We start from the raw sequence: 27788 nt of genomic DNA, 5'->3' as shown, positions 1-27788 counted from the left end.
AAATTAAAAAGAAAATGTAAGAAAAAGAAAATGAAAGAAAAGGATAGAAAGTAAAGATAAAAATCAAAGGAATGAATAAACGGAAAAAAAGACAAAATAAAAAGGAAAAAAACAAAAAATACGAAAAGAAAAAGGAAAAAAAAGAGAAAAAAGGAAAAAAGAAAGAAAAAAACTAACGAGAATGAAGTATTTGACGTGATCCCATGCTGATGTGCAGAAAAGTGAAGAAAAGGTCAAGAGGTCATGCTGAGGATCGTACTAAAATACAAAAAAAAAAGTGTTAGGTACCTGTGAGATCTTGACATTTTCTGCTCACATCTTGAAGTCTCTTTTTAATAAACCACAGTATTTTGATTGGTTCGACTCATTTAGGGACCCCCATCAGGGAATCTTTCAATCTGGAAGGAAGGAAGGAAGGAAGGTAGGATAGAAGGAAGGTAGAAGCAACTCCCAGCCAAAAAAAAAAAAAAAAAAAAAAGTATTTAATTGTGAGAAAGGTAGTTCTTTGTTGTTACAAGAAAGTTCGATCTTGTTTTTTTCTTTTTGTTTTTTTTTTACAAGGAGGTCACCACTTATCAAGGCCCGGAAGCCACTCAGGGATAAGGGTTATTGCATGTACAGTACGTTGTAGGTTAGTGTTGAGATTTCATAAAGTGTCTACTTAAGGGGCGGTTCATCAGGTTTCAAGACAAATGGGTGAATTTGGGTAAATGCCCCCAATGGAATCACCCATGGAATTAGGTTTTTGAATTTTGGTGATGAGAATTGAATATTAGTATTATCTGGATTCTTCGAACTAGTATTCTCATCTTGAGTGTTATTTTCGCAACGTTTCAGTCAATGTACCCTTTGACCTTTTTCAGGTGCATCTTGTTGAATTTGGTAATATTTTTCTTGAACTCGAGAATCTGCATGGAATTTGGACCGGAATTCATTATTTCATCCACGAGGATAGCATGCTCTTGTTCTGTCAGCCATGACTGAATTATTTAGGACTTTTAACCAGTTATGGCTGAAGGAATGAGAGCATGCTACTCCTGCAGATTAAGTAAATGGTTCCGCTTAAAATTCCATACAGATTCCAGAGTTCAACAAGATACACCTGAAGAAAATCAGAAGTTATATCAACCAAAACGTTTTGTGAATAACATTCAAAATGAAAATAGTAGTTCGAAGAATCCAAATTATATAAATCCATAAGATTGTTGATAAAATAAAGAATAATTTCTGCAATCCAACCATATTTGGTACAAATAAACTTCAGTCGATGTCTGACTTGTCCACCAAGTACCAGTCATGAATACCTAACAGTCTTTCTTTTATTCCTGATCAATGCAAGGCTCCAAATGTTTACACCTGCGTTTGTCAACACCAAGCACTACCTAGTGGTTGTTAAGTTATGATTATGGTCAAGATTCTCTGCTCTTTGTAGCTTCCGGTTTCTGTTTTGCAGACGAGAAGACAGTGATAAGCAAGATGTGGTTCCTTCTGATTAACGATCATTTTATTCTCAGGTTAGATTGACTGAATCAGGAAAAAGTGAGTTTGTAAAACCAGTTAAATTTTTTTAGAATGTATTAATCGAAAATACGCTCTTTCTACTGGCTATATCTTCCCTCTGTATTTCCCTATTTTCTCTTTCTATCTCTCTTTTTAAGATTATTATTTTTGTGATGTGATATCCATTTGTTATTCCAGTCTTGAATTATAAAGTTAATTTTATTGTCTTTGGTAATCTACGTGTGTTATTTATTGTGTGTCATGCTTATATCCGAGTGAATATCGTTTAATTGTTATGGACTTCCATATCTTGTAATAAATAATTATACCAAGAATTCTTCATAAGTTTTTGTTTCTGTTTTAATTATAGCTGATGGCACTCAAATCATTTATTTTTTATAAATAATTTTACCATTCTTCATAAGTTTTGGTTTCGGTTATAGCTGAAAGCACTCAAGTCATTTATTTTTTTATGAATAATTTTACGAAGAATTCTTCGGAAGTTTTGGTTTTGATTCAAGCTGATGAATCCAAGTCATATGGATATATTTTTAATTTTTGAAATCGCAACTTTATAACATATAAAAATTGATAGAACATTAACTCTACAATAATATATACGAAATCTGCAAAAATTAAAATTATCATATTTAAGTGTACTTTATGACCATGCTATGCCGGGCGTCCCTGCTAGCTTAGATAAATACTTTTGCAGTTTTAACAAAAGAGCTACAATAATATCAGAGCGTCTCCATTTACACTGAACATCTACAGAATGCTAACATCAATATATTACGTATGAATGAGCCCTCTGTGAAATTTCTACATGTCCTGCTAATAAACAATGAAAGAGAGAGAGAGAGAGAGAGAGAGAGAGAGAGAGAGAGATGGAAACGAATGTTATAGACACCATATAAAATATCATACAGAGAGAGAGAGAGAGTGAAAATGATAGAAATATAAATTTGATCACTTGGTAGATTAATTGCCAATTACAGCTAATTAGAACTATTAAAATGGAAGTTTCGTTATATTCAACATGGTTTGCTCTTCTCGACTTCCTTCTGTTCCGCAGATGAGACGACAGGGACAAGCGAGATATGGTCCCTTCTAATTAGTTATCTTCCTCTCATAACTCTCTCCCATATTAAGTGTTGCAATACTTTGGTATCCTTTTGAGAGATAAGGTTACAAAAAAATTGGAAGATTCTATTCATAGACAGGGGTGATTAGAACTCACCAATCAAATGGAACCGCGCTCTACTACCAACCAATCAGAAACTGGAATCACTCCATAAAATATACCGAACCTCATAGAATTCTAACGTTTTTAATTATGTGTTTGTAGAAATTGAGCTAGTATTATAACTAGCTGGATGCTCGGCGTTGCCCGGTCGTACAATATGCTTAAACATGATATTTTAATTTATGCAGATTGCGTATATATTATAGAATCAATCCTCTGTTGAATATTATATTTTACGAGGAATAATTTACCTATTAGACTAATTTGCAAAAAATATTTTTTTAAATAATAATGATAATGTCGTCCATCAAATTCTGTATGTGTTTGTTTACAATATCACGTCGGCTGATATTTGGACTTGACGATAAATGCCCTGGAAAAGTCACTTCTGATTAATGTTTAGTTTTAAAACATACAAAGAAATGATTTGCAACGATTTTAAATGGTACCTCTTTTATTGTAAATTGAACGCATTAAGAAAAAATTAAGATAAACTGTTTTTTTAAGAAGAAATGATTTGTGAAGATTTTATTATCTCCCTTGCCAGTGTAACAAACATTCCCCATGTAAAAATTCTTTTTTTATCTATAAGAAAAATTTTTTTTTAGGATCTAATCTTTTCAATTTTTTTATACTTATCAGATGAATTTCTGTACAAAACATATCTAAGAACACTGCTAGGAATTTGAATTCGCTTTGTGTGAAATTTGCACAAGATAGGCTCAGCCGTTTCAGAATCTATAAGGAAGAAACTCACACACACACAAACTGACTTTTATATAATAGTAGAGATTATAGTTAGATTTGAGTTTATATATATATATATATATATATATATATATATATATATATATATTGTTGAGTACTATAATTGGAGGATAGTAGGATTGGTTGGTTGGTTGTTTTTGTTTTACGGCATATCAACCCATTTTGGGTTATTTAATGCCGAATCCAAAGATTTTGAAGAAAATTTTTTTTAATAGAATATATTTGTTGTTTTCATGTTGGTTTCTATTCAACCCATAGTTGGGACCCTAACAGGTACTACCACTCTGGGTCAGAGTGGACCTGGGAGCAATCGTAATTAAAGGGTGGCTATACACTCCCCAAAGCCCACAAGCTGAGGCCTCACCACTGGATATAGTTTAAGGTCATATCCAGGATCCCCATTGAGGGACTTTTACCCTCTGCAGGGGGAAGTATTGTAATGCCCCACCGACAGGGCCAGTAGGATTGGTTATCTGCCCTTTCTATGAGCAAGGCAGGAGAACGGTTACTTCAGATCCGGATAACTTCCGTTTTCCTCTTTCTCTCTTGAATTTCAACAAAGTTAGAGCCGTTTGCTACAGTTAGTGTCTAGGCTACCGTGGGTCACCTATTTCCCCGTCGGGATACTTAAAACAAGCTTTTAAAGACTTTAAATTTCTAATTCCGATACAAATATGGATTCTGACTCCCTTTTAAATTTCTAATTCCGATACAAATATGGATTCTGACTCCCTTTTAAATTTCTAATTCCGATACAAATATGGATTCTGATTCCCTTTTAAATTTCTAATTCCGATACAAATATGGATTCTGACAGTTCAAAATAGAGATATTTATTTCATCCTTTGTAATGGAAAATTAAGTTTTAAACAAAAGCTAAAAATGAAACAAGAAAATCGTTTTTCGCATCACAAAACAGGCATAAATTTTTCTGATCATGATATTGATTCTGATAACCCCAAAAGATCTAATTTTTCCAATTCCTAATCCAAGCACTGGTTAATAGGTGTACAGCAGTTGAGGTAGCAGGTTCAGTTGACAAAGATAGGCCAAGGAAAACGTGAGAAGATGTGATAAAAATGGATTCGGCGAGAAATAACTTATTTTGGAAGCTGATTTTTTTTAAAACCGTCTAATGAATACCAGCATGTTATGATGACGATGATGATGACGATAATGATAACGACGATGATGGTGATGTTGATGATGATGACGATGACGAAGATTATGACGATAATGATGACGACGAACTTTAATAAACAACAAGTTTCTTTGAAGCGGCTCTAAGTCGACAGTGCAGGCACTTGGAATCGAAGAATAATTATTGAAACTAAAACAATTAATATTAAGTTTCTGAATTTTTTTTAGATGAGAATTATATCATTTGGATTCTTATTTTCACTTGGTACAATTCAATTGTAAAGTTACACTCTTCTGGAGGTTGAAGGTTCAATTCTCATCGTTGGCAACACTCAAAATACAAATTACTTGGGAGATCTATTCAGTTATGGCTGATGGAACGAGAGCATGCTACCCCCATGGATTAAATGAAGGATTCCGTTCAAAATTCCGTGCAGATTTCAGAGTTATACAGAAAGCCTTGGGAGTTTGACAAGATACACCTGAAGACGGTCGGAGGTTAGATCGACAGAAACATTGTGAAGATAAAAACAGTAGTCTGAAGAATCCAAATATGAATAAAAACACAAAAATAGAAACATACAAACTTATAAGAACTAATGATTTGATTCTATTAGTTGATTTTCTATTTCAGTAAAGTGGCCTGTTTCTATTAGTATTTGAATTCTGTCAAAAACCAAACATTAAAAATACCATTTCCTTTAAATCGCATATAAAAACCATAATATTTGAGTCTTTTTTTTTTTTTTTTCTTAATGAAAATCACTCCGGAAAGTATGAAGCCACTTTATGTAAATAGCTGAAAAAAAAATGTACTAGTTAAGGTCAAAAACTAGTCAACAATAAGTTTGAGATGGAATAGATTCTGACCCAAAAAATCAGCAATTCTTCCCCTTTTGTCAGAAGCATCACGTATAGAATGCGAGGATTTTAAGACAAAACCAAGATCTACTTTCTAGCAATTTTATTAAGTTCTTTCTCGACCAGAGTTTATAATATGATACCGAATTTTGCTTCAGAAATTTAAATCAATTCTAATCTTATAAAATAAACAAAGGAGGAATAGTCTAAACACAAAAGATATTGCAAATAAAATTATTCATTAAATTAGAGAAAAGTAAAAAACAAAACAATTCCAATATTTATGGTGTATTGTTGGAATTAAATATTCAAAACATTTGTCAGACAATAATGTCCCAAAAACAAAAGCGAAAAAAAAATGAAATCAAGATATATTTAAAAAAAAAAAAAATAAATAAAAAAATAAATAATAAAAAAAAGAGGTGCTCATGTCAGATCATAAAACTTGAATGTGAATAATGTTTAGGATGACACATCAAACTTTGATTCTGCACATTTCATTGGTTATTGTTGTACCATGTTATTAACATTCTTAACCAATATATTTAAAAGATTGTGTACTCTTACAGAGACGACAACTGGTAATATTGATCAGTTTTCAATTATGAGTAGGGCTATGATAACAGCATATTTTCTTTCTTTGGATTCTCAGGAATAAATCCATTGATATCTTATGTTTTTTTTATGTAGAGTGATGTGGTTCTCAGTTGATTAATTGTGTCGGATATATGCTTGAGCGTCAAAACAATGAAAAGAATATGCTGTTGTCATAGCCCTAGTTATGAGAACCCCTTAAAAAAAAAAAAAAAAACAAAAAAAAAAAAACAAACCTGTACCTTTATAAGACCACTATTCGCCCATGTATGGAGTATTGTTGTTACAATTGGGCTGGTGCATCTGCTACTAGTCTCATTCCTGGGCAGAGTTCAAAAGAGAGTCACCAACCTGATAGGTCCTGAACTGTCATCAAAATTTCAACCTCTGTCCCACCAATGAAATGATACATCACTGTCTGTTCTAAAAGTATTTTAATGGTGAATGCTCTGAAGAACTACTAGCACTTGTACCCTCTTGACGTAAATACCCTCGACAAACCAGACAAGCAGCTAAATCGCACCCCTACACAGTAGAGATCCCTAAGAGTAAGAAAGTCTTCTACTTCAATAGTTTCTTCCTCAGAATTACTAGACTTTGGAACTCCTTTCCGGATTTCTGTTTTTCCAACTGTACTGACATGCAGAAGTTCAAGTGTAATGTGAACAGACATCTTGCTGCTCAACTTCCTTCATAATATTCCTGAAACTTATGTCCATTATAGTAGCTCCCTACATCCAAGTGGCATTGTGCCGTGTTTGGGGTGGGAATGTAATTTAAAAAAAAAAAAAAATTGTATTATTTAGATTCATCGGACTACTGTTTTCATCTTGAGTGTGATTTTCACAACGTTTTGGTCGATGTAACATCCGACCTTCTTCAGATGTATCTTGTTGAACTCAGGAATTTGGACGGAATTTTAAATGGAACCCTTTATTTGCTTCACGGGGTTAGCATGCTCTTGTTCTGTTAGCCATGACTGGATAAAGGTCCTAAGTAATTCACAAAAAAAATTAAAGAAAAAAAAAAAAAAAAATTAAAGAAAAAAAAAAAATTGAAGAAAAAAAAAATTGAAAAAAAAAATTGAATAAAAAAAATTGAATAAAAAAATTGAATAAAAAAAAATTGAATAAAAAAAAATTGAATAAAAAAAAATTGAAAAAAAAAAAAATTGAATAAAAAAAAAAATTGAATAAAAAAAAATTGAATAAAAAAAAATTGAAAAAAAAAAGAAAAAAAAAGAAAAATTGAAGAAAAAAAAGAAAAAAAATTGAAAAAAAAAGGGGGAAATAACTAGTATTTTTAAATGTAGAATATGAAGAATTGTCTCCCTTACAACTAAAATTTTATTTCCACTTCTTTTAAATATTAACTGGATCTTAAATACACATAAATCTGAAGTAAATAAATTAAATTCTTTTTAAATCCGATTTTACTGATATAATGTATTCTCTTCAGTTTTTTGTAACACTGATATGGATAGTGTACAATCTCCCTTATGGCAGGACTTTAATCTGTCGTTCAATTTTACCCTCTAGCAAAGTTGATACCCATTTATGCATTTGGGTGGACTATTTATTTACGACATTTAACATTCTACAGATGTCAATCATTTAATTACTAACCAGATTCCACCTTTCTTGTGGAGTGGGGTTGCATGATTGGTATCATGGATATGATTGGACTGGGGTTGGTTTCGTTGAATTCGAATCCAGCCGAAAGTATTACACGAACATTGAATATCTAGCAACTTTTAAATGCGTTCAAAAGACAGTTGTAAAATTTTTTTTTTTTTTTTTTTTTACACAGGCATCACCACATTATCAAGGCCAAGAGACCACTCAAGGATAAGGGTAAAAGAGTGTACAGTAGAAATTGGAAAATATAGTAATCATTAGTAATGAAAATTCGGTAAATTTGTTAACTTATATGGAACGGCTCATCAAGAACTTATTTACGTTAGACTTGAAAACAACCATATTGTACTCAGCCGGAAAGCAGGAAAACAGAAGACAATTCCACAGGCGTGCAGTTCTAAGAAAGAAGCTTTGTTCATGGAATCTACATTTAGGTTTAGGCACAGATAAAGAGTGGGAGGAATTATTGATAGTGTTTTCAGCTAGACGAGTGTTTCTTGTGAAAGTTTGGCGACAGGGGGGGGGACCATAGATTGAAGCTCAGTCGAACACTTTCCATGAAAATAACGATACATCAGAGACAAGCTCGCAACATCTCTTCTGTGAGATAGAGGTTGCAGGGAAGAGAAAAGGACATCTCCTACGAGGCTACAAAATCTATTTTGAACTCTATCAAGGCAGGACACGTTCTTTCTAGCAGCTCCTGCCCAGATGTGGCAACAGTATTCCATCCTTGGACGTACCTGACTCTTATATAGATAGAGAATCGCATCAGCAGTGAGATATCTACTGGATCGATAGAAAGATCCCACCATTTTTCCAGCGGCCCTGGCAACAGATTTGATGTACGTGTTCCATTTAAGATCATATATACAATACAGATGTATTACACCCCAACTCTATCTTCATAGGAGAATAGGAACAGCACCACAGAGCCCAAATCAGCAAAAAGTGGTTGATGGCCAGAAATCAGAAGCTCTTAGTATTAATGCCGGAGTCCCTCAGGGGTCCATCCTGGGCCCAACTGATCCTGATCTATATTAATGATCTTCCAAATCACATCCTTACATCATTTGTAGACATCTATTCTGATGACACTACTATTTATGGTAGCACATCTAAGACCATAAACGACCAAGTTCTCTCTGATTCTCTCTCCTCTGAGCAAGCGGTATAATGGGGAAAGAGGTGGCTTGTTACTTTTAATGCATCTAAAACCAAGCTTTTATCTTTACCTCATCAACGCTCTCATCCCTATTTGGCATCAATTGAAATGAATGGCTTCGTCTTGGGGTTTTGACAAGCTTCTGGGCTTGACCTTTACTCCTGATCTTAAATGGAACACATACATTAAATCCGTTGTCAAGGCCACTGGAAAAATGGTGGGATCCTTCTATTGATCTAGTAGATATCTCACTGCTGATACAATTCTCTATCTATATAAGAGCCAGGTACGTCCAAGGACGGAGTACTGTTGCCACATCTGGGCAGGAGCTGCTAGAAAGGACTTATCCTGCCTTGATAGTGTTCAAAATAGACTTCGTAGCCTTGTGGGGGATGTCCTTTTCTCTTCCTTGCAACCTCTATCTCACAGAAGAGATGTTGCAAGTTTGTCTCTGCTCTATCGTTATTTTCATGGCAGGTGCTCGGCTGAGCTCCATTCTATGGTCCCCCCCCCCGTCGCCAAACTTTCACAAGAAACAGCCGTCTAGCAGAAAACACTATCACTAGTTTCCCCCCACTCTTTATCTATACCTAAACCTAAACGTAGATTCCATGAGCAAAGCTTCTTTCTTAGAACTGCACGCCTATGGAATTGTTTTCCGTTTTTCTGCTTTCCAGCTGACTACAATATGGTTGTGTTCAAGTCTAACGTAAACAAGTTTTTGATGAGCCGTTCCATATAAGTTAACAAATTTACCGAATCTTTATTACTAACAGTTACTATATTGTCCAATTTCTACTGTACACTCTTTAACCCTTATCCCCGAGTGGCCTCTCGCCTTGATAAGTGGTGATGCCTATGTAAAAAAAAAAAAAAAAAAAGTGAAAAATCTCATCATCTCATCGGTTATGTGTAACTACCAACTTCTTTTCTTTTAACACAAGATCCTGAGATGTAACTAACGTTGACTTCGAATGAGATTTTCCAAAAACTTTGAACTTACTTTGACACAAAAAAAAATCGTTTTTAACATTACATTTACACTTGCATCTAAATATTGCTACAACGTGAAAGGTTCGTGGCAGACATAAACCAACTATGTTACGAGACGTCAGGTGCAAATTAGAATGTTATGGACGTCAACCAATATTTAAACTACGTTACAGACGTCAGACACAATTTAAAACATCTTACAGACGTCAGACACCTTAAAAATTGTTACAGACATCAGACACACCTTAAAATATGTTACAGACGCCAGACAACATAAAGTATGTTACAGACGTTAGATACAAGATAAAATACGTTACAGACGTCAGACAATTTAAAATACGTTACAGACGTCAGACAATTTAAAATACGTTACAGACGTCAGACACAAATTAGAGGCCTCAAGCATAGACTACAAGATGTTCATACATAAATTAAAACATTAAAAAATGATAACAATCTTTCTATAATAAGAACGAAGCTATTTATATATATTTATATATATATAGAGAGAGAGGGAGACGGAGAGAGAGATATAGACGGAGAGAGATAGACGGAGAGAGAGAGAGACATAGATGGAGAGAGAGAGTAGGAGAGAGAGTGGGAGTAGGAGAGAGAGACAAAGAGTGAGGGAGAGAGAGGGGGAGAGAGTGATGGAGAGAGGGTGATGGGAGAGGGTGATGGAGAGAGGGAGAGAGGGTGATGGAGAGAGGGTGATGGAGGGGGAGATAGGGAGGGAGGGAGAGAGAGGGAGAGGGGGAGAGAGGGAGGGAGAGAGGGAGGGAGGGAGAGAGGGAGGGAGGGAGGGAGGGAGAGAGGGAGATGGAGGGGGAGAGAGGGAGATGGAGGGGGAGAGAGGGAGATGGAGGGGGAGAGAGGGAGAGAGGGAGAGGGAGGGGGAGAGAGGGAGAGGGAGGGGGAGAGAGGGAGAGGGAGGGGGAGAGAGGGAGAGGGAGGGGGAGAGAGGGAGAGGGAGGGGGAGAGAGGGAGGGAGGGAGAGGGAGAGAGGGAGGGAGGGAGGGGGAGAGAGGGAGAGGGAGGGGGAGAGAGGGAGATGGAGGGGGAGAGAGGGAGATGGAGGGGGAGAGAGGGAGATGGAGAGAGAGGGAGATGGAGAGAGAGGGAGATGGAGAGAGAGGGAGATGGAGAGAGAGGGAGATGGAGAGAGAGTGAGAGGGAGATGGAGAGAGAGGGAGAGGGAGAGAGAGGGAGAGGGAGGGAGAGAGAGGGAGAGGGAGATGGAGAGAGAGGGAGAGGGAGATGGAGAGAGAGGGAGAGGGAGGGAGATGGAGGGAGAGAGAGGGAGAGGGAGATGGAGGGAGAGAGAGGGAGAGGGAGATGGAGGGAGAGAGAGGGAGAGGGAGATGGAGGGAGAGAGAGGGAGAGGGAGATGGAGGGAGAGAGAGAGAGAGGGAGATGGAGGGAGAGAGAGGGAGAGGGAGATGGAGGGAGAGAGAGGGAGAGGGAGATGGAGGGAGAGAGAGGGAGAGGGAGATGGAGGGAGAGAGAGAGAGAGGGAGATGGAGGGAGAGAGAGGGAGATTGCTTATTCTAGTCATTCCTCTTGACATTGAATTGATCACTAAATTTAACTCGAATCATAAAATGGCGTTGGTCGTTGGTTCTCTTTCAGTAATTTTATCGATAAAATCCAAAATTTCTCTTCCGATTCTTTTTCCGTCAATCAATGAATTGACTTTTCATTCCGGTTGATTCACTGAAGCGATTAGTTGATCTAAAAGATCCAAAAATATTCCCATGAAAGGCAAGAAGCAAAAATATTTGTTGCTAACACCATTTTGAACATTACAAAAACAAAGAGAAACTATTTTGGAATTGTTATATTAACTAGGCGAAGTTCCCACCTATGTAGGGTACTGATTTTTAACTGGAATACCCGAGGGGATCATTCCAAAAGGTCACTAGACGTTGAGTCAGTATTTGCCACATCTACGTGCAACTATCTGATCGCTTGTCCCATCACAGCAATGTTGAACCCCTATGCCTGTTTTTTTAGAAGTATTTTAATAGAGTGTGCTCTGACGAATTTGTAGCACTTGTGCCCCTTCGATGTAAATACCTCCGACAATCAGTAAAATCCCACTCCTTCATTGGTATGACAATCATGGTGACACACCGGTTCCGTCAGATCACTGAAGTTAAGCAACGTTGAACCTGGTCATTACCAAAATGGGTGACCAATTTGGGAATTCCAGGCGCTGTATGTAGGACATTAACACCTCCCTGCAAGAGTTGCAAAAACTTAACATTATCATCTCCCCTAACGGGAATATAGATGCGACTGGGGACCGTTTGTGAATGTCATACTCCCATGGAACTTCCTCCTTTAGAGGAAGCTGATTAAACCCGCATAGGGTTAGTGCTGATTCCATTTTTTTTTTTCCTTTACTGTAGAGGTTCCTAAGAGCCGGAATGACTTCTAATCTAAAAGTTTTCTTTCTTCGGACTGCTAGACTTTGAATTTCCTCCTTTTCTCTGACTTCCCTGACTGTACTGACATGCCGAAATTTAAATGCAATGTGAACAGACACCCACTGCTCAATTCCCTACATAGTGGCCCTATAGACATGGTCGCAAATAGTAACTCCTTACGTTCAAGTGGTAATATGTTTTGCTTGGATTGAATACGAATATATAAAATATATATATATATATATACCTGGTCCCACCGACTGATCACCTTATACCAAACCCCTCCCAGGCTTCTTCCATTTCTCTTTGAGAAGGAATTAGTTTATTGCTAATCACCTGAGGCGTCCTTAACAGGGAATGTCGACTGGGCTTGTCTGGCTCTTTTTGCATGTAAGAGTGCCTCTCCTAGGGAGCGCTGACTTCTCAATCCAACTTTCCGATCCTGGTGTCACAGATTTTGCAGTGGGAGCGAACTAAACACCTCCTTCTGCCAAACAGCCAATATGTCCCAAAAGTATTTATTTTCTGTGGAAGTTACAAACGTCCGGTTTTTTTTGTTCTTTACTTCACCCGTAACATCACTTCCGACAACAGTTTCATTTATTCAAATTTATTTTTTATTAAATTGTTAGGTAAAAGTACATGGTATCAATCCATTCTCCCTATGTTAAAAATAGCTTTCTAATCGATTATTTTTCTGAAGGAAATTATAGCACAGTAGATAGAGACGTTGAATCTCTATGGTTCCAGGTGAGAATTATCTGAAGATAGCGGTTTCAATCCTACACAAAGCCGGCCAGAGGCTTACTTGGCCAAATCGTGGTGTCCTTATGCTCAAATGTCATTCTTGTTATATATAAGTTGACTTTTTGTCATGTGCAAAGAAAGAAGAAACATATTACTGTCTGATTCCAAACAATAACTGTGACTCGATTTTCTTTTCATTAAAAAAAGAAAAAAAAGGGGGGGGGTGGGGGGGAGACAATACGTCTCCATGAATAAACTTTATTATCACCACCCCCCATCTCAACCCGTAATGTTGTCTGCACCCCCATTTGCATTATTGTTGTTTTATTTTTTTTTTTGCATTCACCTGTATTACCCTTATGTAAATAAATTAATCTATTTTTAGTATGTTCATACTCGATTGTGTCATCGTCGTTCTTATTGGCTTATTCTAATTATTAACTGTGAATGTCATTGGGGTGTTTCATGACGATAGTGCTGGTTCGAACCTTGGCAAGTGCCATTTGGTTGTGATATCATTACAACCGGCACACTGCATATCTTCTTTTATCTTACAACGTGCATTTGGGAGGAGAATTTCCCCTTGAAATTCCTAACCCCGGACTACCGGCACACGGGATTTCCATCCGGGAACCTAATATACGTCAAACCCCTGGGCTAGACCCCCAACCATTACAATATATAAAGTCAGTCAATTAGCTAATACACGCAGATCATCATATAATGCTAAGATCACTCTGACTGACGCTAAAAGCATTTAATAAGAATAAATGTTTAATTTCAACTGTATCTCTCGCGGTTTATGGTAGCCTAGTGGTTCGGGTTCTTGCTAATGAAGCCAGACATGATTTTTGTTGCCGGGGTTCGAATCTCTTGACTGGCGTTAATTGTGACACCCTGCACTGATGATTTCCGAAAGGATGAAACACTAGTGTCTGTAGGTATTTAATAATTATTATAATAAATAGTAATAATATATATATATATATATATATATATATATATAGTGGAGATGGTAATTAATAAAAACTGAAGAAAGTGCTCAATACTGTTGTAGAGTAAATATGCGTTTTATTTTTATTACCGTATCTTTCTGTTAAGTTACATTATTGTTTCAGCTACCCGGCCGTTTTTTTTGGCCGTCTGTAGCTTCCTCAGACTTAAACGGCCGGGTAGCTGAAACAATAATGTAACTTAACAGAAAGATACGGTAATAAAAAATAAACCGTATATATATATGTATATATATATATATTGGTCCATATTTTTTAATGAGTTTTCCAACAACTACAACCACTGATAATCTCGTTTGTCTTGGTAACATTTAATATTAGACCATTTTTTTTTTTGCATAATTTTTTTAAATCATTTAGATGATAAACAAAGTGAAGGCTTGCCAATTGTGACATGGAGAACTTAAACAAAGTTATTTGAGATGCGACAAAATGATCGTCTCATTTAAAACCAAGAAAGTAATATTACCTCTCACTGCCTTCTTAATAGATTTTCTTTTCTTACTGCAAATCGATTCTTTTTTTTTTTTTTTTTTTTTGTGAATTTTGATCTGAAATGCTGGCAGCCATGTTAAATACTAAATAAAACCTCATGCTGTACACTCATAATATTCATTTTTTTTTGTAAAGAATTATGTTTCAGTAATAAATTACAAAGACCTAATAATAGGGAGTTATTTCCTAATCACCCTGTAGAAGTGGAAATTATAGCCCTACATAATACACACATCAGCATACAATCTTGTTACAATAAAACCCTGACACAAAACTATTTGAGCTATCAGGAAGCGAGAGTCCCATTCAAAACAAAGAAAAATTATTACTTCATTTGTGAAGCGATCTCTTTTCTTACTGAATCAAATTGATTCGATAACCAGTTTTCCCTTTGTGAATTTTGATCTCACATATAATTGAACTCAGATCAAGTTACTCGTTTTTGTTTTTCTAATTCTGCTTTCTGATCCTCGAATCTTTTCTCATGTTCACTTTTAATAACAGCTAAACGATTTTAGAATGTGTGTGTGTGTTTTTTAATAGCATGAAAATAAATGATATTTAAAGAATATTTTTGATAGATCAAAAGATTTGATCCACATTGAAATACTTGAACTATACAAGTATTTACTCATGATAATTATACTTTTTAGTTACAAGTGACCCAAATCTATATATCTATAAAAGTGAAGCTAAGAACAGCATCTATTAACAACAGACCTTTGATCTTAACCAAAAAGGCCAAGCATAAAAGTGTTACGGAGAGACCGACCGACCGACCGATAGACCTACCAACCGACGGAGTGACTTATAGAGTCGCTTGCATGCGACTAAAAATATATTTAGATGCTTCTATGAAAACAGTTTGCCAGTAAAAGTATAGATCAGGGGTCCGTTACGAGACTTCAGGTAGGTGATGATCAAATTTTTTGTATAGGGGTCCCTGAGATCCTTTAGTGGGGCAGTGAAAGACAGAGTTTCTTCCTTGGCCTTTTTGGCTAAGAGCAAGGTGTAGTATCAGTTATGGTGTTGCATTCCACCTTTTCTGGCTTCGATCAGTGAAGGAGAGGTCCTTCTAGATCGAGCCAATTTTTTATTTTTGTTCCTATCCAGAGTGCCCCTTTTTAGGGGAGCTGGATTTTCCCCTACATCAAAAACCGACCCTGTGTCTAACTCTGCCCTCGTGAAAAGGCAAGTCAATAGGAATATTACTAGGTGTTTCTCAACTGTGATTTTTATTGATTATTGATTATTGTATTAGCAATGCTATGATATATTAATGGACCCACTTGATTTATAGTTGTTATTGTTTCCATTTGATTGACTGAGTAGAATTTTGTTGAATAAACTTTTATGAATATCCAATTATTTTTTTTCAGTTTAATTATGTACTACAACTATTACTCACATTATTATTAGGGAGAAGCGGTAGAAGGTATCTGAGTATTCGGGGGGGGGGGCAAAAAGGTTGCGAAACTACGTTCTAAATGAATCTTTTTATTGTCCCTGGCTCGCTGCATATTATGATATTTAATCAAATGAAGATTAAAAACGGAGATAAAACATTGAAAAACCAAATTTAAATCGTTTTACTCATTTTCTATTTGGCTTCTATATTATTATAAAGTAATAGGGTTCGTGTGTTTTTGTCTGTGTGTACAGCTCTCCATCATCAACGAAATATAAAGGAGGTAAGAGGGTAGATCTCTCCTGGTAGAGAAACATTAGAACCCATTTTAGGATGTTTCTGTTATAGGAGACATAAGAATCTATGCCTAATTTCTTTATATACTAGTCTACAAACCACCCCCATATCGAATGACTTATGCTCATTTGCATATCACATTATATTAAATCTCTTTAACTAATTACCTCGACCTTATTACATATTGGAAATATTCTAATCATTTCAACTGTACTATTTACAAAATCTATTTAACATTTAATTATTTAATATATTTTCATTTAATTTTATATTCGATTTATTTCACTTTACGTATATTATCAAAACAATTCATTGGCGAGCAAAGCTTTATGTTTTGGGATTGTATTGAAAATGTAATGGAAATTTCAATTTCGTTCCGTTTTAATCTTTTATATTTTACTTGCCAATATAATTGAAAGAATACAATTCAACTATCGTAATTTTATATAAATAAACAAAAACAAATATTTTAAAATAAAACTTTATTAAAAAATAAATAATTTTATTTTTAAATGAAAAAAATCAATTTAGTAAAATAATTGTATTAAACACCCCCAGCCTTGTCAGCAAACCTGTAAACCTATAAAAGTTAACATTTCGAATGTAAACAGTGATTTTTCGATTTTGTTAGCGCTTGCCGCAATTAAACACAATTAAAACGGAACTAACTTTATTTCCATTCTATTTTTTAAACAACCCCCAAAACATAACGCTCTCTTCCAGTTATAGCCAATTTTTTTTTAATTAAATAAAACAGGTCAAAATAAACAGATAAGCGCATTTTCTTTTACATTTTTCTTACAACCAACATTGTCATTTAACCAACTGCAGGATATCGTTACTTTTGTGGGGTTGTTTTGAAAATGGCACGGAGATTATAATTTCGTTCCAATTTAATCTTTCTGGTCGAGCCTATTTCGAAAGCCTGTTTATCATAGATTTGAACTACAAATAATTTATTACATTTTGATTATTACTATCTTAAGACTTAAAGCTTATATTTATTTCATTTTTCTATTTATATATTGAATTAGTTATTTCCAGTCTTATTTAAACTTAGTGCTTTCTTTAAACCGGATGAACCTTTTATAAAAATATGAGTTTAACGTAAAGAACACGAACAAGGTTTTATTCAACTGAATTTCTTCCAGTTTACTAACAAAATATATAAATTTAAAAGAGATATAAATAATAAAATAAAAAGGTTATGTAATTTAAAAGAAATACACGTACTCACAAAAGCAGAACTTTTTTTTACACATTTTTTTCTTTAAAACCATAACAATGAGACTAACAATTACCTAGATCTTAGTAATTATTTGTTTTAATAGAACTGTTTTAATTGTACTGTTTACTTAGTTAACCTAAGTTGGTATTACATTTATTTTACATTTACTTTTTTTTTAATTATTACTTTTAGACTGTGACGTTTACACCCGGAAGTAATGAGTCACACGTAGGTCGCTTTTATTCATTCCTTTTGGTCAAGATCAAAGTGTAGTATCTGTTCCGGCAGATACTGCACTTAAGATAATTTGTACCAGTCAATGGAGGGGAAACCCTCTATACTGGGACAATTATTATTTTTGGTAACCAGAGTGACCCCTTTTTGACTACTTTTAGGGGAGCTGGTTTTTACCTCACATTAAAAACGGCCTTGTGCCTAATTTGCTCAGTGGGGGAGCAAATAAACACCATCTGTTCCGGCAGATACTGCAAGCTATGACTAGCTATGACTAGCAAAGACCGGATGTGGGGGCAACCCCACATGCCTGACCATTAACCAGCTCCCATTTCCCACCTCTCGGGAGCTGGTCCCCTTTTTCCCTTCCCCCTCCCTTCACTCCTCACATTAAAAATCGGCCTTGTGCCTAATTTGCTCGGTGGGGGAGCAAATAAATACCATCTGTTCCGGCAGATGCTGCACTTAAGATAATTTGTACCAGTCAATGGAGGGGAAACCCTCTATACTGGGACAATTATTATTTTTGGTAACCAGAGTGCCCCCTTTTTGCCTACTTTTAGGGGAGCTGGTTTTTACCTCACATTAAAAACGGCCTTGTGCCTAATTTGCTCTGTGGGGGAGCAAATAAATACCATCTGTTCCGGCAGATGCTGCAAGCTTTGACTAGCTAGGACTAGCTATGACTGGCAAAGACCAGATGTGGGGGCAGCCCCACATGCCTGACCTTTAACCAGCTCCCATTTCCCACCTCTCGGGAGCTGGTCCCCTTCCCCCTCCCTTCACTCCTCACATTAAAAATCGGCCTTGTGCCTAATTTGCTCAGTGGGGGAGCAAATAAATACCATCTGTTCTTCAGATGCTGCACTGAAGATAATTTGTACCAGTCAATGGAGGGGAAACCCTCTATACTGGGACAATTATTATTTTTGGTAACCAGAGTGCCCCCTTTTTGCCTACTTTTAGGGGAGCTGGTTTTTACCTCACATTAAAAACGGCCTTGTGCCTAATTTGCTCAGTGGGGGAGCAAATAAATACCATCTGTTCTTCAGATGCTGCACTTCATTTTCTTGTTCTCTTTCGGTGGAGGAGAAATCCTTCACGACTGAGACAATTTTTATTTTTGTACCTTTTCTCCACGTTAAAAAACGACCCTGGTGTCTAACTCTGTCCCGTGGGGAGGCATAGTAAATAGGTACAATATAATTGTTTATAATTGTACTATTCAGAAATATTATTTATAGTTCGTCCATTTCAGTTAGTATACATTTCCTTTACGCTTAATTAATTTACAATCATTAATATCGTTAAACAATTCCGTTTTAAACCGAAATTATGCCACCCAAACGAAGTAGAAACGAAAGTGAGGAAGAAAGAATGGAAAGATTGGAAGCTAATAGACTAAGAGTTGCTGCAATTCGCTCCAATGAAAACAATTCAGATAGAGAAAGACGTCTAGAACTTAACAGGATACGTCAAAGAGAAAGGAGAGCAAGACTGTCAGATTTGGAAAGAGAAACCCAACGTGAAGCTGACAGAACTAGACATGCTGTAAGGCGGTTAAATTCATCACGATAAAATTCAAGAAAGGCAAAGATATGCACTGGAAAGAGAAGCAATATTACGATCGAATGAATTATATGAGGTAAGTAAACGTACACAAGGTGAGTTGAGAGTGGCTCAACGACATCAGAATGAATCGGAAACCCAACGAAGCTTTCGCCTATACCAAGGGCAACAACGAGAGGCTGCATGGAGAGAGAGTATGACTTTGCCCCAGCAATTGACAGAAAACGAGGCAGCTAGACAACGAATGACTGCTTTGAGACACCATGAAATAGAACACTGCAATAGAAAAGGATTACTCTACAACAAAAATGACTCTCTCACTACAGCTGATATAGGAAAAATGGACAAAGTATGTCAACATTGCTCAGCTGTAAAATTTAAAGGAGAAACCCCTGGTTGTTGTTCTTCTGGCAAAGTTGTGCTTGATAGCTTTCCACCACTGCCTCAGTTGCTTCAAGATTTGCTCTCCGGCAATGGTCCCATCTCTAAAGATTTTCTGCAAAATCTACGCAGTTATAACAATTGTTTTGCAATGACATCATTTGGTCACAAAATTGCGGCAGTACATGGGTGGAATCCTTCTTTTAGAATTCGAGGCCAGGTTTGCCACCAGATTGGGAGTCTTTTACCACCTGAAGATGAAACAGCAAAGTTTATTCAAGTCTACTTCTTGGATAGTCTGGAAGAGGAACTACATAATCGGGGACGTGACAGTAGACTCAATAGAGACATTCTCCAAAGTCTGACTGAATTTTTACATGAGAACAACAGCTTTATTTGTCAGCTGAAAACAACAAAGGAGAGGATTGAAGAAGAACACTTGGTAGAACATAAAGTTGTCATAAGGGAAGACCAAAGGCCACAAGAAGAGCATCCACGGCGATTCAATGCTCCAACAACAACGTATGAGATTGGAATATTAATGGAGAATGAACCAACAGCTAACCGGGATATTGTCTTGCGTTTTAGAAATGATACATTAAAATGGATCTCCGAACTACATCCCCTCTATGATACTTTAATGTACCCGTTAATGTACCCCTATGGTTCTCCATCTTACAACATCTACATGAAGGCATCCAATGGGCGAAAAGTTACCCAACAGCAATTTTATTCGTACCATTTAATGACTCGGCCTGGAAACTATTTTCTCTGGTACCGAAGGCTATTTCAACAATGGCTGGTGGATGTGTACTGCAAGATTGAAACAGAATGTTTACAGTTCCTGAGGCGTGAGCAACAGACCCTGAGAGCTGACAATTATAGCAACTTGAGAGATTCAATTCTTAGGGAGGATGGGAATCCAGAACAGTTTGGTCAACGAGTTGTACTTCCGGCAACTTATACAGGAGGCCCTCGATACATGTTTGAGCGTCAAAGTGATGCCATGGCATATGTTCGGCGAATGGGCCGAGCCGACCTCTTCATCACGTTCACAACAAATCCAAAGTGGACAGAAATTACAGAAAATTGTCTTCAAGGGCAAGACCCTCAGGATCGTCCAGATATTGTTGCCAGGGTTTTCAGGCAGAAGCTAAAAAAGTTACTTGAATTTATTAAAAAGGGAGGATTTGGCAGGTTGAGGGCTTTCCTGTACAGTATTGAATATCAAAAAAGAGGACCGCCGCATGCACACATCCTCACCTGGCAGGCCCCAGAGGACAAACTTCTACCAGAAAAAATGGATCTCTGCATATCTGCAGAGATCCCTGACAAAGAGGAAGATCCTGATCTTCATGCTAAAGTGATGGCACATATGGTGCATGGACCTTGTGGACCATTTAATCCAAATTGTCCATGTATGATTGACAACAAATGTTCCAAAAAATACCCAAAAGAATTTCTTCAGTGTACCGAGCAAGGCCAAGACTCTTACCCCAAGTACAGGCGAAGAAAACCAGAAGATGGAGGCCAGACTGGTACAATAAGGATGAAGAGAAATGGTCGGTATGTTAATCAAGAAATAACAAACCAGTGGATTGTTCCGTACAACAAGGTCCTCCTTCAGCAGTTCAACGCTCACATTAACGTAGAAATTTGCAGCTCGATCCAAAGCATCAAATATGTCCTCAAATACGTGAATAAAGGATGTGATCAAGCAGTGTTTGAACTACAAAGAACTGATGGAGCAGCTAACCAACAAGGCCAAGTACAAAGTCACATTGTGGATGAGATCCAGCAGTTCCAGAATGCAAGGTCTGTCGGCAGTTCAGAGGCGGCCTGGAGGATATTGGAACATCCCATCTATGAACATTTCCCCCCAATTGTACAACTTTCTGTTCATCTTGAAAATGGGCAGCGTGTCATGTTCTCAGCTGATACTGCTCTGGAACGAGCCCAAGGTCCACCGCCTGCCACAACTTTGACAGCATTTTTTCAACTCTGCCATGAGGATGACTTTGCAAGGGGTCTCAAATACGTAGAAGTCCCTGAGTTTTACACTTGGAACAAATCGACAAAGAAATGGATGAGAAAAATGCGTGGGGTACAAGTTGAAGGTACTGAAAATGATGATGTATGGAAGGCACCATGCATTGGGAGAATCTACACGATTAGTCCAAAAGCAGGGGAGTGTTATTTCTTACGCCTGTTGCTCAATGAGGTTGCTGGTCCAACTTCATTTCAAAATTTGCGAGCATACAATGGTCAGGTGTTTGAAACATACAGAGCAGCGTGCCTTGCTCGAGGCCTTCTAGAAAATGACCATCACTTGCATCAAGCAGTAGGAGAGGCAAGTGCCACTCAATCACCTTCAAATTTGCGAAGCCTATTTGTGATAATTTTAACAGCCTGTGAGCCAAGAAATCCTCTTGAGATCTGGATGGCTTTTCGTGATGTAATATCTGAAGACATTCTTCACAGATACAGGCAAGAAGTTAACAATCCAGAAGCAGATTTTAATGAGGACATCTACAATAAAACTCTTTGTCTAATTGAAGAAAAAGTTCTCCTTATGTGCGGTCAACCATTGGCAAGCTATGGATTACCTGCACCAATGCAAGGGAGAGATGAAAGACTCGCGAGAGAGTATCAACGTGAAGTTACTTATAATCTTGAAGAACTTCCCTACAAGCAGAAAATATGCAAGAAAAACTGACCGATTCTCAAAGAGAAGTTTACAATTCATTCATGGCAATGTTGGAAGCACAAGGTGAAATGAACAAAAACATGATGTTTCTTGATGCTCCAGGTGGTACGGGCAAGACTTTTGTAATCAATTTGATCCTTGCAAAGATTAGATCCATGAGAAAGATTGTGCTTGCAAAAGCATTCAGTGGCATTGCTGCTACTCTACTACAAGGTGGCCGCACTCTTCACAGCACTTTTAAAGTACCCTTGGATACTCATCGAATGGATCAGCCAGTTTGCAAAATTACTGGTAACTCAGCCTTGGCAAATGTAATTAGAGACACCTCTGCAATCATTGTAGATGAAGCCCCAATGACGCACAAGAGTGCTTATGAAGCAATTGACCGAACACTGCAAGACATCACAGGAAACAAGAATCCCATGGGTGGCATTCCAACCTTATTTTGCGGTGATTTGCGTCAAATCCTCCCAGTGGTTAAAAATGGCACAAGGGCTAACATTGTCAATGCAAGTTTGAAACAATCCTATCTCTGGAGGCACGTTATAGTGAAGAGACTGACTACTAATATGAGAGCCTATATCTCTGATAACACAGCTGCAGCAGACTTCTCAAAATTGCTTCTCAAAATCGGTAATGGTCAGTTTCCTATCACTTCTTCACCTGACACAATTAAGATTCCAACTGCGCTTGGTAAATGTGTCGGTAATCAGAAGCAACTGAAAGACAAAGTGTACCCAGACCTGCAAAACAATGGAAAATCACCGGATTGGCTTGCTGAGAGGGCTATTATTTCGCCATTAAACAGCAATGTGAATCATTTGAACAATTCAATAATGGATGAATTTCCAGGAGACACAAAGCAATACAAGTCAGTTGATTCAGCTACTAATGAATATGAAGCTGTTCACTACCCTGTGGAGTTTTTAAACTCTTTGGAGATATCTGGAATGCCTCCACACATTTTAAATCTCAAAATTGGATCGCCAATCATGATTCTTCGATCCTTGGAACCGCCAAAAACAACAAACGGAACCAGATGTGTTATCACCAGATTGCACACCAATGTACTTGAGGCCACCATTTCCTGTGGTCCCTACAAAGGCGAAACCGTTCTACTGCCAAGGATCCCCTTAGTTCCATCGGACTCAGTACTTCCATTTAAATTCCGGAGACTCCAATTTCCTGTGAAGGTGTGTTTTGCAATGAGCATAAACAAAAGTCAAGGTCAGACATTTAACACCATTGGCGTAGACTTGACATCAGACTGCTTCAGTCACGGTATGTTCTACGTCTCCATCAGCCGGACAGGAAGTTCAGAAAAACTCTACATTCTGGCTCCAAATCAAAGCAGCAGAAATGTAGTTTACCCTGAGGCTCTTTAGTGAAAAGTTCGAGAAATGGATATGAGGAAAAACTGACATGATCTGATTGTGGTAAGTTTTTAGTATTGAATGTGCAAGATAAAATTTAAGCAAGAGTTGAAAATGACTTCAATGAAAAATTTACTATGTAACATCAAGTAACCTTCCTTTTTGATGAAAATGTTTTGTGAAGTTCCTGATTGAATTTCAGTCACTACAAGAGGTAGTTAAAATGTTAATCACCTTATGCAATCTTTGCTCTTACAACATCAACTTACTGGAAAGGTGCCCACAGATTTTGGTACCCGAGTGCGCAACAAAGCTCCGTGCGAAGCACGGGTATCTTTGCTAGTATTATGATAAGAGTGTTTGCAGCTGGGCTGAGAGGCAGGAATGTAATATCATGGATGGAGTCAGATCAGAACTTAATAAAAAATGGTACTCGATGACCACTTCCTAAACCCTCATCGTTAAAAGGTGTGGATTTAGGGCAATAATAATCAAGGAATTCTGCTCGACATATTAGTTAAGTACTGAGAAAAAGTAATGCAGTCATATTTTCGTTAATGTGTCTCTGTTTCATTTGAGGGGTAACTGATTGAATTCTGATTGTAATTTTCAACAAGTCTTTCATCTGTCGAATGTGTCCTGGGAAGAGAAACCGAATAGACGTAGTTAAACCTGATGATCTAAGACTTTTTCTTATAAAATATGGCATCAAATATTATAAAACTTGTTCATAATTATCGAAACCAATCTGCACATTAACTGGTGATTCTTGTGATTATTATTCTGATTTTTATTGATTATTGATTATTGTATTAGCAATGCTATGGTATATTAATTGACCCACTTGATTTATAGTTGTTAGTGTTCCCATTTGATTGACTGAGTAGAATTTTGTTGAATAAACTTTTATGAATATTCAATTATTTTTTTTTGTCAGTTTAATTATGTACTACAACTATTACTCACATTATTATGTAAGGATGCGTGTAGGGAGGAGGCGGTAGTAAGTAAGAGTTTTCTAGGGGGCGTTCGCGAGAAAGGTTGGGAAACCCTGGTTTCTATTCACAATCCCTCCCCACGGGACAGAGTTAGACATCAGAGTCGTTTTTTAACGTGGAGAAAAGGAACAAAAATTTAAAATTGTCTCAGTCGTGAAGGACTTCTCCTTCACTGACAGAACAAGAAATTGAAGTGCAGCATCTGAATAACAGATGGTATTTATTTGCTCCCCCACCGAGCAAATTAGGCACAAGGCCAATTTTTAATGTGAGGAGTGAAGGGAGGGGAAAGGGAAAAAGGGGACCAGCTCCCGAGAGGTGGGAAATGGGAGCTGGTTAATGGTCAGGCATGTGGGGTTGCCCCCACATCTGGTCTTTGCTAGTCATAGCTAGTCATAGCTTGCAGTATCTTCCGGAACAGATGGTATTTATTTGCTCCTCCACCGAGCAAATTAGGCACAAGGCCAATTTTTAATGTGAGGAGTGAAGGGAGGGGGAAGGGAAAAAGGGGACCAGCTCCCGAGAGGTGGGAAATGGGAGCTGGTTAAAGGTCAGGTATGTGGGGTTGCCCCCACATCTGGTCTTTGCTTGCAGTATCTGCCGGAACAGATGGTATTTATTTGCTCCCCCACTGAGCAAATTAGGCACAAGGCCGTTTTTAATGTGAGGTAAAAACCAGCTCCCCTAAAAGTAGGCAAAAAGGGGGCACTCTGGTTACCAAAAATAATAATTGTCCCAGTATAGAGGGTTTCCCCTCCATTGACTGGTACAAATTATCTTAAGTGCAGCATCTGCCGGAACAGATGGTATTTATTTGCTCCCCCACCGAGCAAATTAGGCACAAGGCCAATTTTTAATGTGAGGAGTGAAGGGAGGGGGAAGGGAAAAGGGGGACCAGCTCCCGAGAGGTGGGAAATGGGAGCTGGTTAAAGGTCAGGCATGTGGGGTTGCCCCCACATCTGGTCTTTGCTAGTCATAGCTAGTCATAGCTTGCAGTATCTGCCGGAACAGATACTACACTTTGATCTTGGCCAAAAGGCCAAGTACGGTAAGTAAGCATCTGAGTGTTCTAAGTGTGGGTGGGTGGTGGGTGAGCGTTCGCTAAAAATGGTTGGGAAACCCTATTATAGATAAACGGAAAAGTCTTCGATTCTATAGCCATTTAAATAACGTAATGAAAGAGACATTAAGCTTGAATTCAAAGAAAATAAATGAATCTACATCAAACGTTATTTTTTTTTTTTTTTACTGTTGCAAATAAGATAAATAAAAAAAACAACAACAAAAAAAAAACATTTGATCATAACTTATATAAGTTTCTCTTTAATGTTCAACCGAAGTGTAATCAGTTAGAAATCAGATTCATTCCCACTCAAAGACACTCCGGGGGGGGGGGGGGGAAAGAGATATTATATTTGAAATGAACAGAAAATTCAATACTAGTGAAAATGAAGACAATGAAATATTATTGAAAAGATATAATAATAAAACAGCCTTTCATGAGCACGGATTCAATGTTAGACCAAAAATTGACAGAGTAGTTTGGTAGAGACCATTCTGTGCACGCACCACACACAGACCAGGTCATTTATTATATATATATATATATATATATATATATATAGATAATTATTCTTTATATCTATAAATACTAGTGTTTCATGCTTACGCAATCATCAGTGTAGGAGTAACAAGTCCTTCCAATCATGAGATTCGGACCCAACCATGTCGTCACCTTTTGCTCCATTTGTTAAGTCTCTACCTCAGGGCCACCAAACAATTGCCACAGAAATAAAGCGAACTAAGAACTATGAAATGCCGAATTCAGGCGAATACATTTTGAGAATCTACAGTGTGTGCACGAGAGGAAGTCGTGAACACTGCGCACTAGCTAATTGATTGCCTTAATTATAATTCCGCAGACAGTGCCCATCATTAAGTATTCTTAAAGGGTCTTATTTCTGCTAGTATGTCTGTCCGTTTTATTTTTCCTTGGAAACTATCGAGCCAATCTGACTGAAATTTTGTATGGGCTTTCTTATAAGGTTTAGCAAACTAAATATTATGGTATCCACTCAATGCACAGTTAGGGATTAATAGGAATTAGTATTTAATGCAAAAATCCTTAATGGAGCAACAGAGAAAAATCACCCAATGTGTGTGTGTGCGTGTGTGTGAAATTTATCAATAGAAGTTCATTTATAGATATACTAGCGAGGGGTACCCGGCGTTGCCCGGGTGTTTGGAAGTGTGTGGGGGGGGGTTAAAAAAAAATTAAGTATGAGGATCGAACCCAAACCGTGGAGGCCAAGGTGTGAAAAAAAAAAAGTGCAACGTTAACCATTGCCCTACCGCGACATGCTAACGGAAACATGTTTGAATTTATTTAATTACTTGGATTTAGCAGGTGCTCGTTTTAATGAGTTAATGAGGTCAACTTTGACTGTGGGATTTCATTTACTGCTGAAAGCTTCTTTCCCCCCCCCCCAAGATGTTATAGGAAAAAGACTAACCCACACGCGGCGAGCGACAAATATTAAATATTTATCTTCCCGAAATCGAGCAAATTAAATAGACAGGCGAGCTTCATTGTTAACTGTGAGATATTACGATTTATATGTGATATAAAAAGTTTTAAAAAGTCGTGAAGCGAGCGACCGCTTCTCTGAAAGAAGCCTTTTGTAGACACACAGAAAAAGCGAACACACATACATACATACATTTTCGCTTTTATATCTATAGAAGATTTGTTTTTGGTCTATTGCTTCCTGGATCTATTTTTTTGTTTGTTTGTTTATCTCATAGTAATATTCTTTATGTAGTGGAATAATATCTCACTCTTTGTATCAAACTGGAAAACAAACCGACGTGTAAATCCATATTAAATATTTGATGTGTAGAAAAGTCGCCATTACTTTATACATTCTACAGGGTGAAACAATAAATTTGTCGCTCTAAAGAAACCAACGCTACAGATTTATTTTAAAACTTATTCAAAAAAAAAA

At 37.2% G+C, this 27788-nt stretch overlaps 1 protein-coding gene across 9 annotated transcripts in view; it reads right to left on the bottom strand.

Annotated features, from left to right (window-relative positions):
* The window catches only part of LOC145296077 (uncharacterized), a 500956-nt gene that overhangs the window by 75131 nt on the left and 398037 nt on the right, over positions 1 to 27788 (bottom strand). For 5 of the 9 annotated variants that reach the window (XM_080142205.1, XM_080142206.1, XM_080142211.1 and 2 more), the window contains one exon: positions 289 to 398. The exons of the other annotated variants lie outside the window; for them this stretch is intronic. The gene's annotated coding sequence lies outside the window, so the exon portion shown is untranslated. The remainder of the gene's footprint in view (positions 1 to 288; positions 399 to 27788) is intronic. 9 annotated transcript variants of the gene reach the window in all.

Source organism: Euprymna scolopes, chromosome 16, assembly GCF_053919585.1.
Source record: "Euprymna scolopes isolate OS-2025 chromosome 16, ASM5391958v1, whole genome shotgun sequence".
Taxonomy (NCBI): Eukaryota; Metazoa; Mollusca; class Cephalopoda; order Sepiida; family Sepiolidae; genus Euprymna; species Euprymna scolopes.
This window is presented reverse-complemented; position numbering and strand designations above follow the sequence as displayed.